The 13,761-nt window shown below is 40.4% G+C and overlaps 3 non-coding genes across 3 annotated transcripts; 2 read left to right on the forward strand and 1 right to left on the reverse strand.

The window, feature by feature from the left end:
- Positions 1 to 9,507: 9,507 nt before the first annotated feature.
- Positions 9,508 to 9,579, reverse strand: Trnaw-cca (transfer RNA tryptophan (anticodon CCA)). Its single transcript has one exon. It is a non-coding gene; the product is annotated as a tRNA-Trp (tRNA).
- A 747-nt stretch (positions 9,580 to 10,326) lies between these two features.
- Trnak-uuu (transfer RNA lysine (anticodon UUU)) lies at positions 10,327 to 10,399 on the forward strand. The gene has a single exon. It is a non-coding gene; the product is annotated as a tRNA-Lys (tRNA).
- A 2,190-nt stretch (positions 10,400 to 12,589) lies between these two features.
- Positions 12,590 to 12,663, forward strand: Trnai-aau (transfer RNA isoleucine (anticodon AAU)). Its single transcript has one exon. It is a non-coding gene; the product is annotated as a tRNA-Ile (tRNA).
- The last annotated feature ends 1,098 nt before the right edge of the window (positions 12,664 to 13,761 follow it).

Genomic DNA, 13,761 nt, shown 5'->3' on the forward strand with positions numbered 1-13,761 from the left:
AAGGACAAATTCAAACTAGAACTCGAGACATGGACAACAAAGGTTCGTTAGAGTTTTACTGTAGTCTCCTAAAGTTAAAATAGATAGACCAATCGTCAGATTCGAATCATCAATGAATTTGCCACAAATTCACTTTGGACAACACTTCCCTGGACAACACACGCCTATTAGCCCAGATTAGCTTAAAAAAATGCATTTGATTTGAGGGTTTGTGAGAATGTTTATATTTCAATTATTCCAATTTAAATTGGTTCATATCCCTAAACCGATAAATTCACATATAACCACACCTCATCAGTGACATCTTCTTCTTTTTGGCTCAACAACCGTTGTCGGTCAAGGCCTGCCTGTACCACACTTGTGGGCTTGGCTTTCAGTGACTTATAGATTACCCCCCATAGCAGGATAGTCAGTCCTACGTATGGCGGCACGGTCTAATTGGGGCTTGGAACCCTTGACGGACATGTTGTTAAGTCGTACGAGTTGACGACTGTACCACAAGACCGGCTAACCGGCATCAGTGACATAGGCAGGCTTAAACCGAAAATGGTTGCTGCACCAAATAAGGAATAATTTTAAAAGTATTCGTTAGAAAATAGCATAAAATCATACCGAACCATTTATACGACAAAACGGGCTTTATGTATGCATTGTATGAAATAAACTGATCAGAAATGATTGTTGTTCTTGCAATACGTTGTCTCTGCAGAACCTTACATTCACTATTTTACCAAATGTATTTGTTCTCCCCAAATTCAGGAAACACGTAGCACTGTACAATTTAATTCAACAAGCAGTGGGATATAATTCTCCTAATGTGATAGTATTCCCAGTGACGGTAGTAACAAAACCACAATTCAAATGACCGGAAACGGGACGAAGTTTTTGTTTCGTGGTCGCAGCGTCGGACGAGCCCCGAGGGTATTACCTTCCCCGTAGCGGGAGCGGTGATCGATCTGACCCAATTAAAAATTAACCGATACACCAAAGTTAGTTTTGCCAGTTTCCATACGCTCCATTTTCCATCGAGCGCCGGGTTGCTGCTATCGTGCAATACGCAGGATTTTCCGGACTCGTTGCCTGCGTATCCCGGTTGCGTGGAAAACTCCTTCCACGTTGGATGCGCACACAGCGGACCAAACGTGTGTATGTGTATGTGACGATGTGGTAGGCGTACCCCGTCCGCAGCTCGTACCATTATTTCATCCCTCACACATTTTGCCACACACAAATGTCACGTAAACAAAGCACTATAAATAGAGCGCCGTGCTCCGTGGGGCGAACAGTAAATTAAACAATAATTCCAGCCCGGCGGAAAACGAGAAGTTTTCACGGTAACGCCGTCCGTGTCGGCTGTGAAAATGCTGAGCTCACCCACCCACCCTCCACTAGGGCCTCGTGCGTTTGTTCGGAAACAAACAAAAACCTCGGAACACTCGGTTTCGGATGGAACAGCAACAACAACACCCCCAAAACAATGAAAAGTTTTACTCGCAAGCCCGGTACCATCCCTGGACCTTCGTCCAACCTGACCGTCACATTTACACTCTACCTTTGCCTTCCACAAATTTGCCATTTCCGTGAAAATGCCAACGAGCAGATTGATGGTAGTGACGATGTCGTTCTCGACACGCATGCGGCATATGTTTTAATCATCGAGAATCGGTCGATTCCATTCGAACACTCCTGAAAAGTAAGCTTTAGTAACAACTTCAAATGCATTGATTGAATGCGAGCATTAGAACAGAAAGTAAAAAATGTTTTCCCCATCTGCAACATAATCGGTTTGCTTTGGTACCATTGTTCGGCTTTGTTGTGAGGGTTTAATGAATTTATTAAACAAAACGTGATGCTGTGTGACCACCAAGCCCGTAAACATCATCGCGAATGGCCACGGTCTGTCATTGGGGATAAGTTATCAATAGTAACATAATACTTGTCTTTTTCTGTGTTATTTTGTTCTTTCTTTTGTATTATTTAGAAGCGAATTTGTAGATTCGTAGATTTTTTTGCAGCATTAATAATATTCAATTATTCTATGTTGCACAATGTAGGGGAAGCTAGAATTTAATAATAAATTGAAGAATTTATTATTTAACATTTAACATTTTTGGCATGATTTGTGGCAATTGGTCAAATTTGGGAACAAAACATGTTTTTAATAGTGCACATGCTAGTGGATCTGATCTTACTACTATGGGTCTTAAGCTTTGCAACTTCCTTTATTAATATTTTCGGCAGGTCTCATAGGATGTGAATGATTTATCGTGTTGATTAAGCATATAACTTCACCAGGTGAAAGAATTGTAATTAAAGCATTAAAAACACTAATTTCCTGGTAGTTTAAGCATCATGACATCAAAGTGGGAAAGACGCACATTCTGTTATGGGGTTAGATGAATATCTGAAATTTTGAAAAATTTTGTGTAATTTTTTAAAAATTACGCGATGAATATAAACCTTACTCAAACGCTAGTTTACAAATCCTTGTCAGTCCTTCTAATATTATATCTTAACAATCTTAACAACAATTTGATGGTTACTTTTGATTAGAGCATTATCAATCGGAAAGCGAATGAACGAACTACCTTAAATAAACTATTCCACCAAATACTCCATTCCATCCATTTAAGTAATTCAATCGACTATCGTACATGAATTTCACATCACGTTGTACAAGTTTGCAAAAAAAAAAACCTTTAATCGTGGTAATAAAAATCAATCATCCTTACTCGAACAATCTATTGCACCTTTTAGCTATGAATATGCCCCACTGCAACCTAGACAATAAAACGGGTTAATTTACTTTTACAATTTCGTTGTTTACTTCCCAGCGCCTTTTTACCGTAGCTTGGCATATCAGTCATCGTGCACTGTACCGTTCACTACTGACACTAGATGCAAGTGTGTGTAGTAGAGTATAGTTTGGTGGAGTGCATCTTCGCAAGGACTACTTGCATTGTTGCATTTCATCTTCCCAGTATCGATGATTTCAGAGCATAGAAGGCATCATGCAGTTGCAGGTGGATGTGAAATTTATATGAAACATTTTCCCCACAAATTCTCGAAAGCCTAGCGAGCAGAGGGCAGAGCAAAAATCTCTCCAGTCAGTTAGAGGAATGTGCACGCACAGGCCACAACCGAACGGACGATCCCGGGCACAGCTATACCGAACCATCTTTCCCATTGGCCACAATGGTGCTGCAACCGTTTTACAACGATACGGATTGGCGTGTTCGGTCGGCTTTGGAGGAGGCAGAATCTGTCGTTTCAAACTCGGCAAAGAGCGCCACGTGCGAACGTGGCGGGAGCAGAATGGAAAAGTGCAGCTAGTATTTTAATTAAATTGTCACCCCACCGTGCTACGCACCGCATGCTATATTTGGATTACGTACCGGAAGCAAATGGCTGGAAAGCCGTGTGTTTGTGTGTGTGCTGTGCGCTTATTCCGCTACTACTATCTATTATGCGACGATATCGTGTGACGTGGAGCAGTTGCATCCCGTCCCGCTGCATGCTGAGCGGAATTACTGGCCTTTGATACGGTGGCGATACACGCTCGACAAGGATCATCATGACGGTGTTACGCTGAGAAAAAGGCTAATTTTGAGAACGGGGTCCACCACCTGGGCCGATCCCGCACGGATAGACGGCACTTCGGACGCAATTTAATTTTGCATCCTTACTGACAATTTCATTTGCAGCTCAAAGTGAAACACCCCGCAGTGTGCCTATTGTGCGGATGGCTGTCTGTAGTTGCTTCTACACAATACCATCTATGGGAAGGATTTTGGTCAAGTTTTGAATTTATCAGTAGGTCGCCAGAAGACGATTTTCAACAGGATAACTCGGATGTAACACTAAGTTTCAGGCCAATGGTAAAAATGTAATCGTACAATATTGGCTGAGACTTGTTTGAGGATAAATTAATGTCGTTTCAAGTAATACATTCATAACTTTCATAGTTTCAAACCGTATTTAAAGGTTTAATAATGATATTAACACGAGTGGAAAATACATTAATTTCCCAGATCCAAAAATAATAAAATTGCTAGCTCGCGGTATGATTCACTAACCACCCTGCTTCGAAGGAAACTAATCAAAACCGCCGGCTAGAAAAGTTGTGCTCTGGTAGCACAGTAACTCATGCTGGAATCCTCTTCCTTTTTTACCGGTTTGCAGAACTACAACCACGGTGAAAACAATCAGGCAGCATCCGTTGGTAGTGCATATTACCCACCGCGGTCGTTCGCAATCTCACATCCCGTTGCGACGAAATCGGAAAATGAAATCCATGCATAACGCACCAACTCTCCGGACCGTACTTCGGACCACCCGGACCACCTTTCTAGAGACATTGGTAATGGGCGGATAATATGTATGTGGCCCCCATCTCCGTACACTACGCCGCTGGGGGATAATATTTCAAAGCCTTTGCACTCGGGCCCTTTGCAGACGGGAAAACGACGTCTTTTGCCGAATCCAGGAGCGCGAGCGCTTGTCAGTGTGCCGCTAGCTCCGGCCACTGAGGTTTATTTTTCTCCGGCCACTCCGACAAAACCCCGCCAGGTGCCCGAAGGAGAGTGGTGTTTTCGGGAGGTGGAAAAATGGTTAGTGAAAATTGTTCACGCCCGCCCAGGCCGGCAGACACAGGGGCACAGGGTAACTATTTTTAAAATCTCACCAACTCCCACGAGCTTCGCACACGCCGAGGTCTGCGCCGAGTGTGCGCCGGTTTCTTTAGGCCGGTCGCGGCGGTTGAATTGTTCACCGGTGTGACAGTTTGTCTCAGCTGAGGGGGAGGGGACCGGTAGGAGAGAAGGCGACGGTGCAGACACATTCCTGCAGCAACGGTGCATACACTGTGCATGGGAGCGATGTTGTGGGTTGGAAAACCGAAGGAAAATATGTGTTTGCGCGTGGGCAGAAACTTTTCAATACGACAGGGCGTTTGCACGAAATGTGACCATGTGGCTTGTTCTGGCTGCATTAACGCTAAGCTTACCGCCAAACAAACTAAGCATTTTTTTCATTTTTGAGAAAGCTATTATCTTGCTATTCAAATGTGAAAATATGTAAAAATTATGGAGTTATTTTAAATGTATTACAAAAGTAGTTTATGTTTTGGACACTTGGTGTAAGGAATCCAGGTATCCTGCAGGTTGGAGACTGGTATAAAGTATCCAAAATGCCTAGCTAACGGTTTATGTTTTGTGTGAAGAAAGAATGATAATGAATGATAATAAATCAACATTACATTTAAAAAATCAGACTAAAATTTCTTCCATCAAATATGGTGATACCAAATTGATGACAAAAATCAAAGCCACATATATAACTTCTACAAACACCAAACAAAAAAAAAGCATTATCCTCGAAGAACGGGCCTAAACGATAAATTAAATTCTGCATGTTATTTCAGCAGAGGTAAAACAAATTAAAAGACTTTCGCTCTTATTGTGGTCCCGTGGTACAGTCTTCAACTCGCACGATTGAACAACATCTCCATCGTGTGTTCAAGTCTATAATGGACCGTCCCCCCGTAGCAAGGACTGACTAATCCTATCCGGCTGCTTGGAACTGAAAAAGTCTCGAATGATCTGAATAAGGGGTCTTAACGCCAATAATAAGAAGAAGACCTTATTATCTTTTGACCCGAGTCTCTCTTTCAAAGAGCACACGGACTATGTAATCAACAAGGCCAACAAAAGTCTTGGTTATATTTGTCGCATGTCCACTAAAATTCGCGATCCTTTTTGTCTTAAGTCCCTTTATTGTTGTTGGGTCCGTTCCGTACTAGAATATGCCTGTATCATCTGGTCTCCTGTCCAAGTATCTCTGCTCCAAAGGATTGAGAGGATCCAGAGACGTTTTACGAGGATCGTATTTCGTAGGTCGCTGGGTCATCACTCTATTCCGCTTCCTTCGTATGACGATAGATGCACTCTATTAGGCCTTGCCAAGTTGGAGCACTGCCTCTCGGTCGCTCAGGTTTCTTTCGTTGCTGGCATATTGCTTAATACGGTTGATACTCCTGCCCTTCTATTGCGCTTACATTTGTATGCACCTTGTCGCACCTTACGTTATCGTTTTCGTCTCCAGTCACGTTCTTGATGTATAATACGTTACAAAAATTGTTGATGGATATGGTTGCATATTTAGATTGAATGAAAATTAAGTTGAATTAAAGCTACTTTTTTCCCAAAAAATGAATTTAACTAAAATAGTAAGTCAATCAAAAATTACTTCAATTTTGTCGAATTGTTCAATTTTAAGCTTAAGCTGAGGCCCAAATAATTGCTTAAATTACTACAAATTACAACGAATGGATTGATTCATTAATTATAGTGCGGTGTTTTATTCAACCCTTTTATTTAAGATGTTTTGATCAATCGAATGTATCAATCGATTATTAATTTCAATATCAAATGTTAAACACATTTTTCCCATATTCCTATATTTGGCGGAGGTCAACCGTACGATTGAATTTAAAATAAATGTGGAATGTGATCCCCAATTTTTATCTCACTGCACGCTACTATTTCTTACCTAGCCTTGCTCGGTTCCTCTTCCACGACCGTTCCGCGGTACACTCTCTTACACTCGCCTGGTAAAATTATCCCACAACAAACGAAAACACCCAAAAACCGAATGATGATGTTAATGATCGGTGTTAATGATCGCACACGCGTCTCGCCGGTGAAAGAAATGGCTCATAAAAAGTGCTCATGAAATGCGTGAAAATCATAAAAAATCTACCGTTTACAGCTGCGCCACCAGCAGGACAGGCACAGAGATCGCCATGGCGAGAACGCCACTAGAAAAGAAACCCCATGCCGATATGGGGTCGTGTGTCCGTCACTTTTTCTAGCGCACACTTTTAATAGCCAAAAGGTAGTAGCGACAAAAAAGCCGAACAATCACACCCCGAAACAACTGAAGCGTTTTTTGTTCTTTGCTTTTGTATTTGACGGTTCTGTTTCTGGCGGGAATGCTGGTTGAATTGAGTTCCTGATCGAGAGCGAGGGGAGAAAGAGGTGGACCACGGTGCGGGACGAGTTCGGTAGCTACCATGAACGGCTGGTCTCGCTAGCCAATTAGTCATTGCCGGGGCATAGTTTGCATTATTGGCATAGCTCACCGTGAGTGGATAAACAAAGTCCGTACCGCCATCCGATGCTCGATGCGTGTTTGATCGGACGCACGCCCGAAAAGTGCGCCATCGGTGTTCAGCGGTGTAAAAAGCGATGAAACTGCAATGAGTGATAGCTCGGCACTGATACGCTTGACGTTTATGGATCGCGCCCTCCTGTTCTACATCGTCTGCACGCGCCTCTGCTCCTGGGGTCCCCTTGGCCGTGGAGCAGTACCGTAATGCTGTGCCGATGAGAGTGCCTCGGTATCCCTTTTTCATCGTACGCACTGGCGAGTACGCGTGCGAGCATTTGGGGAGTTTTTTGAGGGTAGTTTATTTACCCGCCATAACTGTCGGAACGTTGACAGGCTAATGCAAAACAAACCGTGCACATGGGGGCCTACGAGCGATGGGCTGGGACGGGATTTTTGTTGTTGTTGTTCCTCTACTTTATGTTGTTGTCTGATAACAACTTGCGGAATCGGATGTACATTCAGTGTAAGTAATGAGTGCTGGCCGACTTGCATTCAATTAGTGACGGCATTAGTGATTTCAATACTGAATTGATTGTGAAACTATGCGATACAAATGATGATTGATAATGTCCAACATTCCAATTGCATTCCAAGGTGCATATTTATGATAAATACGATTACCATTTTCGAAAACTAGTGTCTATTATCGAAATATTCGTGCAATAAGCCTTTGTGAATAATATCTAATATCGCGCTACCGAGAATTATGTTTTGTGTGTTTTGTCAAGCAGAAGTCTCGAAAGTCTGTATAGGCCGGCATGTCCACGTAGGACGTTAAGCCAAATAGAAGAAGAAATTCAAACCGTAAGGAAAGGAACGTTCAAATTCAACATTACCTACAATTTCCCTTGATTTCACTTTTTTGTGCCAATTATAGTATTTTCAGGAAAGTAAATCTTCCATTTCTACTATCCTTGCCGTAAAAATAGATTACTTTCTTCTCATCACTGCATGGCACTCTCCTTTCAAATAGAAGGCGCCCGGCATATGGCGTGGTGCGTGATGCGATATGTACCGCCCAACAGTAGTGTGCTGCACATGTCATTCGACAGGTCACCAGGGTTGATTGACAACTGATCTGACAGCGTCTATTTGTTTCTGGCACCCGTTCGGCAAGCGGACACCTATCATAGACTGGTTCAGAGTTTCGGCTGCATCGTTTGCTTCTGCACAGCTCAACGGCGGGCAATTGGTTCCAAAATTCTCCCACGTACCGCGCCTGGTTGGCTCGAAGCAAGGGTTCGAAAAACAATCGTAGCTAATGATGTTTTGTCACACCTGTTGTGCTACCGAGCTGATCGAGGAAACATTGAGGATCGTCGGGCGGGGAGTGCACGAATTTGTTTTACAGAATTGTGAGCATTGACACTAAAGTTAAAGGAAGACAAAATGTCTATTTTTACGATTTGTTCAAAATTGCCTAGTATTTGTTTTTAGCTCGTTTCACAAACAAGGTTTGAACGATGTGTGGTGTTTGGACTTTTTTAAATTTAAATCAACATTTTTAGCTCAAACCCGTAACGTATCAAAAGAGCTGGCGATTTTAAATTTAATTTGCGCCTTTGGTTATGCAACATTAATGTTTATATAGCTACATTGCATGGTGGCTATTGCATACATTTAGGCGGAAATATCGAGAAGCATCGCTGGCACTGGTGCAATTGTGCGAGTTTTCCGTTAAATATTTTCCTAGAACTTGCTGGCACACCACATCAAAGGCTTCGAACTTTCTGGACGAAACGAAACACATGAGACAGCACAAACTGTCCAGCACAAACGGTGTAAGGCACCAATACAATCGAGAGAACACTGTCTTTCTCAGTATTGCTCCAAATATTGATAGGATTGATTGTTGTATTCACAGATTCAGTTTCGTTTCTTCTTGTGGTGAGTTCAGATCGTGCAGCGAAATCGCTATGATATTTTTTGTAGTTTGGTGAGCCTGTGAAAGGCGCTGTCGATCAAATTTAAGATTATTTACTTTCAATCTGTGTTGAACATGTTCGCGACCAAATTAGTCATTTGGGATTTATTTTCCACTCTTGCATATAAAAAGATTGTGTTGTACCTAATGAGCTTCGAAACATTAGCGAAATTTGTTAGAAAACGCTTTATCCACTTAAGATGCGTAGTGGTGTGCTGCTATAATCGTTCAGTGTGTTTGCGGTTCCGCTAGCAACTCATTTACCATTCATACGTCCGCAATGATTTGGTATCTGGCATTGGCAGCGGACATGCCCTGAGTGATAGTTTGAGTGCCTTGCACAACTCAAAATGTTTAAAATTAATGAAAAAAGGGCCGATCAAAAAAGTGTGCAAAAAAACATCTTTTTAAGATGACCCCGACGTGATTTGAACACGCAACCTTCTGATCTGGAGTCAGACGCGCTACCGTTGCGCCACGGAGTCCTTGCCTCTGCTGCGGAGACAATACCAGTACAGGTATGGAGTATCGTTTTCAAGCTGTAATATTGGATTGTTTTATTTTACAACCATTTGGTATCACACACACGACCGTACAAAATGCACTATTCACTACCGATTTACTGCATTAATTTTAACAAAATCTCAGTTTTGTGATTGGAGTGGTTGTATGTTTTCCAAATTTTTTTTTTTCATTTTTTTTGTCTGGAATATACATGATTCGTATATTCACAATAAAGCCGTTGTTCAACAAGGAACGATGTGTTCCGTAGCCACATCAGTACAGGTGTCTCCCGAGATATGACTTTATTTGGAACCGAAAAAAAATCCCAAAGCATTGCGTAAGTCGAATATTTGTCAATATAAAGTTCACATCCGAAGTAGAAGAGTCGAAATCTATAATATCGTATTTATTATTTAAAATAATGTTCGATTTTGTATTAATTTTACTGCAAAAGTCGTTTACACGATATAGATATTCATATTCGGGTAGTTGGGGAATCTTTGTAAATTGGTATGTAACGGTTATCAGCAAAAAATAAAAAAATACATCAATTTCTGCTCAATGACAACTTTCAAATGCCGAATTCGTTGTATCTGCAAATGGCCGTAACTAAAGGGACGCCAGTATTTCGCAGAAAAATGAAAAATCGATAATGACGTCATACGTGAACATGCGCGCAACAGGTATTGGTAGAACCATTAGGGTTGTAGAGTTCCCTTTCGCAACTGGCCCGGATAGCTCAGTCGGTAGAGCGTTGGACTTTTAATCCAACGGTCAAGGGTTCAAGTCCCTTTTCGGGCGACACAAATGCTTTTTTTTATTTGAGATGCTGCTTTGGTTATTGGTCATTATTGTTACTCCATTTTTTAAAATGTCTCGTAGATTACATTTACTCAGGTTCGACAATTACATTGATCTATAAATCACATTTACTCAGCATAGGTTTGGTCGGGTCTATGCCACCGTCTAAGACGCCATACCTTGAGGGCACCAAATTAAGAAATCATCATAATACAATTGCAAGTTAAAATATGATTCAGGACGATCATTAATTGCATTATTATTGCATTATTATTACATCAGTTAGAATTCGCAGGTTGTCCCTTTGTTACAAATTTTAATACTAAAGTTGAGTTAAGTAAAATGTTCATTACAACGGCTGTTGAGGATGACAGAAAAACTGCAATCTGATTTTTACAATCAAAATTCAATACTTTAACGTTTTTACATAATTCTTATTGTTATTTGTCTAAAGATTTTTTGTTTGCCTGCGTATTTTGTTTTGGATTTGTTCCAGGAGTTTTTGAGTGTCTTGAAATGTTATTTAAAATGTTGGAATTGTAATGACCACTGATTTTCCAACAATTAATTGACAGAATACTGAAGAACTGAAGGCGGAAGAACTGAAGACGGAAGAACTGAAGACGGAAGAACTGAAGACGGAAGACTTAAGGTGAAACGCTGAAGAGGTTGCCTAATCAACGATCTGAGGCAGAATGGTTCTTTATTGTGACACTTCATACGATCGCACAGTTGACATTATTATGGTCTTAATCCGTTCGAATAATTTGAGATTATGGTCATGTTAGATGTTAAATTTGCCGGATTTTGCAGAACGTTGAAAACTACGTAAAAACCTGTTAGTTGATTTTTATTTGGATGCTCAGTAGTTGATGGACTGTTCAATTCAAAGGCAGGTGACACGGAAATAAATAATCTACTTGGAAACTCTAGCATCTGTGGCATAGGACGTATCCGATAAATATTTACTGCGTAAAAGAAGATAATAGACAAGTGTAATAGAACTAGGCATGTGTTGACAGACCTAGTGAACTCTGAAATACACTTGGAGTCCGTGTATGTATTTCGGCCAAGAGGTGCCAGAGAAACTCGATATGGCTCTGCATTTAGCATTAGATTTATGAGCCATAGGCTGTGGAATTCTTTTTTTGCAGCTAAGTCAATTGTGCATGCATCTTCTAAGCAACGAAGTTGTTGGTAGCTTCAATAGACCAATGATTGAGTGAAATAAATGGACGAAAAACTTAGCTTATACTTAGCATTCGTAAGTGTGCGTATTTGTAACAAAATCTTAGAAAAATCATTGAACAACTTAGTTTAGTTCAAAGTGACAAATTAATCACGTTAATAGTAAAAAGAAAGAGTGAGTTTAAACTTCCATGCAATTTTCAATTTGACACCTTCACACGCTAAGCGTTTCTTGACAGTTCAGGTTTAACTAGAACTTTATGTTTAAGTGTCGATTAGAATTAGCAATTTTGACTAGCCAGCAAAAATAAGTTTTCTCTATATTTCTTCAACAAGCTCATGTCAGAAGTGGGATTCGAACCCACGCTTCACAAGTGTTCTCTTACTCAGTTCGCTCATATATATCTCCATCTAAGAATGACTCTAATTGATTCCTATATGCTATGATCAAGTAGAATCGCAATGGAGATGGTTATACGAATGATTTTAAAGGGAAAGGAAGCTACTTGTGAAATCCAGATCGCTCAGCAACATACTCTTTCGGAGAAAAGCTATTCAAGAGAGTTTAGGGCGTTTTTCAGTATGCATGACTTTAGACCTTCAGATACATCGAGAGATAAGTAAGTATCGCATTATTAAACCATTTTGCAACAGCTAACAATGTGAATGCTCGGCTTTTGAGTCTGGTGCCTTAACCGCTCGGCCATCCTGACATGCTGCATTTGATCGTAACTATTGCGGCATAAAAATCAAACCCTAACGTTCACCTCTCTCTAAGCTGCCGTTCTGGATGGATAAAAGCACTCCGGCAGTGGTGGATAAAAATAAACTGAAATAGATTGTCCCGTCTTGGAAGGGTAGGCACCGGCATTTGGAAATGTGCGGCACCACCACTCAATAATTCTAAGCTTGCTTTGTTTCGGATGGTAGTTTAGGGGAAATTGTTCTACCCAGGAACAACATGAAAGAGCTGTACAGGTTTAAACTGTGAAGAAGTCAGCTGGCTCCATAGCTCAGCTGGTTAGAGCGTCGTGCTAATAACGCGAAGGTCGTGAGTTCGATCCTCTCTGGAGCCAATATATACCTTTTTTTCTTTTGCTTCTAAGGATACCTGTATTTCGAAGTTGTATGCAGAAATCTACTAATCGACATTTCATGTATTCATTATAAAATCTTACATTGAAATTTTGCATCCACTTTTACCTAAAAGAGTAGATAGTCTTCATCGTATCGTGCCACATGATTTGACCACTAACTTCAGAAATAAAAAAAATCTTCATTTGGCAGACCAGTCAAACTAATTATCAATAGAATCAGATCGCTTTGCTTATGAGCAAAATGTAGTAAACATGTCCTCATCGAAGATATTTTTTTGTATAAAAGCGTTCTCTCGTTCGCTCTTTTGAAAAGATCTAATGGCTTAATTTCCATATAGTTTGGTTTTACTTACGAAGTTGTCTATAAAAATAGCCAAATTGATAATTGATTAAAATCTGTTTGCTTCTGTGAGTACATTTTGATGCATTGAAAATCTTTGTTCTCATTATTTCATCAATATTAGATAATAATAGATGTTTTTAACATTTACTTTAAAATTCTGTTTCTTTGGCATAGATTTAAATAATATCTATTTAGTACTTAACATGCTTTTCACTTAATTTATTTCAAATCCTTCACCTTTGCACTTGATAACGGCCCGTAGACGCTTTCTAAAATCGTTGCAGATTGCACGCTCAACTCTTTCCGGCCTTTTTTTCGAACACCGCTAGAGTCCAAACAATCAATTTTTTGCCCGATTTCTTCTTTGGATCAAATCGTTTCTTTGGCTCCTCGTATCGCTTGATAGCTCGGTAGATTGCAAACACAACAACTTTTGCCAAACATTCAAATTTAGAAACCAGAAATTGTCTCAACTCAATTTATGTCGACTATTCGACAGAGTCGAATAGTCGACATAAATTGAGTTGAGACAATTTCTGGTTTCTAAATTTGAATGTTTGGCAAAAGTTGTTGTGTTTGCAACTTATTCGTTATAGTTACTTATATAGTTACTTATTCCAGATTTGAATTCATTATGCAATGGGACGCCATTCATCCGACTCTCCCAATATCCGTGTTGTTGTGAAATGACAGTTGAATACAAAGGTGACATTCCTTGATAAGGAGAATATTTA

The sequence above is a fragment of the Anopheles coluzzii genome, chromosome 2 (genome assembly GCF_943734685.1).
Source record: "Anopheles coluzzii chromosome 2, AcolN3, whole genome shotgun sequence".
In the NCBI taxonomy this organism is placed as follows: Eukaryota; Metazoa; Arthropoda; class Insecta; order Diptera; family Culicidae; genus Anopheles; species Anopheles coluzzii.